The sequence below is a fragment of the Moschus berezovskii genome, chromosome 12, assembly GCF_049115385.1.
Source record: "Moschus berezovskii isolate FMDL1 chromosome 12, NW_MosBer_1.0, whole genome shotgun sequence".
NCBI classification, from domain to species: domain Eukaryota; kingdom Metazoa; phylum Chordata; class Mammalia; order Artiodactyla; family Moschidae; genus Moschus; species Moschus berezovskii.
The window spans coordinates 95,150,001-95,152,500 of NC_142471.1; the positions used below are offsets into that span (position 1 = coordinate 95,150,001).

The 2,500-nt window shown below is 54.4% G+C and overlaps 1 protein-coding gene across 5 annotated transcripts in view; it reads right to left on the reverse strand.

Annotated features, from left to right (window-relative positions):
* The window catches only part of EBF3 (EBF transcription factor 3), a 119,234-nt gene that overhangs the window by 12,686 nt on the left and 104,048 nt on the right, over window positions 1-2,500 (reverse strand). The gene's annotated exons all lie outside the window — the stretch shown is intronic.

Sequence of the window (2,500 nt, forward strand, 5' to 3'; positions counted from 1 at the left end):
TTTAATCTATAATTAGAGTGGGAGAAAGTCAAAGGGTCCCTCAGTACATTCTGGAAACGGGCATGAAGTCAGGGAGTTGCCCGTCTCGGGGCCACACACAGCCGCCACCTCAGCCGCGATCACCGACTGCCTCACGCGAGGCCTTCCGCACCGGCCAGGGATTTATGGGGACCTGGCGATGATGACATATGTCCAGCTACTGCCAGCTTCAGATTTATCCCTGTGGTCCTTTTTTGTCTAGCATACTGCCTGAGCACAAACCGGGCAGGAGCACTTATTCTTGCAAAGCTGTAATAATCTGTGAATGGCTGACTACAGACGGATGCGGGCACCATCATTCCACCCGGCCCCACGAAATTGCTGGCCACAAATAGTAATTAATCTTTTTATCCCTCAAATTGTAATTTTGACTATGAACTGTGCGCGGCCATAAATCAGCGGCCCGCGCGCTGTGTACAGTGCATGAATCACAGCCGGCTCGGTCGGACCGCAGCCTCTCTGTTTAACAAGCTTTATAAGGAGCCATTGGGCTTTATTATGGCTCTGCCCGACTCCAACAAAAACTGAGCCCGGGGGCCGGGACGCGAGTTAAGATGAAAATACTTATTAGAGTACATTACTGCTTGATGTAGATATCGTTTTCCGGGGAGCAACGCCACGGTGCACGGCGCGACATAAATCAGGGGGCTTTTCTGAGACTAATAAGACCCGCCGCCATCTATTCATTACTCAGCCCGCAATTCAGGCCATCACTCATTAGTCAGCGGGTAATTTGATGATTAACACCACCCAACTCAGCGGGTCCGCGGAGCGCCGGGAACACAAAGGCGGCGGCTCCGAGGAGCAGGGTTAGAGGCCGCCTTTGAAGGCGCTTTCCGGAATAATTGGTCACCGTTATCCTCGAGTGCTCGGGCGCTGGTGTCAACACCCTCGGCGGGTCTCGTCAGCGCGGGCCCGCGCGGGCCGCCGCCCGGAAGTTGAGGCCGCGGTGCGGTCTGACATTCCATCATACACGCCGCGGAGACAAAGGTCCGCACAGCAATGTGGAGTAAGACATTTTCTTGTTAATAAAGCATTGATCCGACATATTGATTTTACATGACATGGCTTTTGCTGCGATTCTGCCCTCCTTTTTCTTTGCAAATAGTAAAGCTCTTCGAAATGCCTTGGCGTGTGTGACACGGCAAAAATTCCTAACTCTCTGTGATGTAAATTCCATATGTGTAAAACCACTTCATAATCAAACCATTAATCATCAGAAGCTGTCAGGGGAGACTTGGGGGACAATTTGTCATGTCCCTCCCTGGGCCGGGACAAGGGTGTCAGGAAAAGTGCAGGCCGGGCAGATGGGCCTCACCCAGCCAGTGGGCCCCGAAAGGATTCCACGATGTCCCAGGTCTCCCGACCAGGGGACAGGAAAGATGGCCCAGTGTCCTCTCAGAGGCCAGGGCCCTCCTCCCCCCAGCTCGCCGCCACGCCTGCTGGACTTAATGAATCGGCCCAGTGAAAGGTGATCCGAACAGAGATGGGCGGCCGCTATTGATTTCATGCAAATACCCTGACAGGTGATAGACGCTCTGATGCAAGCTTTCAGAAGCTTTATGACTTGTAATAACTGTACCCGCTCATTCCGGAAGAGACATCTCTGATGTTTCAGCCAGATTGACATTCTCCTTCTAGGACCAGGAAAGATGCCCAAGCAGTAGAAACGAGAGGGCCCCCTCGCCTCCCACTGGAGCCTGAGGAGCGTCCATGTCTGCAGCGCCCCACCAAGAGCGAGGCTGGACGTCGGGAGAGGACGTGTGTCTCGGTACAGCCGCGGTCTCACCAGGCCAGACCCGGTGAGAGGGGGGCAGGGAGCTGCAGTTGCAGCTGGAAATCCCGACGGGGGCTTTGCTAGGGAAGCCCGAAGGACTTACACAGAAGACTTAGGAGAAGAGGCCCTGTGACATATATTCTCGGTTCGGGGTCGGGGCGCTTTGATCACTGAGGGTGCGGTGGCTCACCCCTGCGCCTCGGGAGCGGCTGCCGTCAGCAGAACTGACCGGCGGGCTTCTGAGGGTGGAACCCCCCAGAACCCCCCACCCTGCACCAGGGCAAGAAGGGGAGTCACCCAGGCTTCCCCAGCACAGTCTACAACTGGAAGAGAAAACAGGAGCCCCTCTGCACATCTGAGACACGGTCCGAGTGTGGAGTTTACAAGGAGGGCCCGGCCGAGCCAGGCCATGGCTCTGCACGTCCAGTCACAGAGCAGCGAGCCAGGCCAATCAATACCACTTTCCTGTTTTAGAACTGGGTAATTATGAGCGGGGGAGATTGCCTGACCTTTCACCTGCACTGCATTACTTTGCTGATATTAAGATAAATTGCCTGATTTTGGGTAAACATATGCTGCGATTCAAGCTGTCAGCACTGGTTTGCTCAGGGGTAATTTGTATTGATCTCCCAGCTCCTGCCCAATTTTGCTTACTGACCTCGTGGATAATTAGAGAAGGAGCCT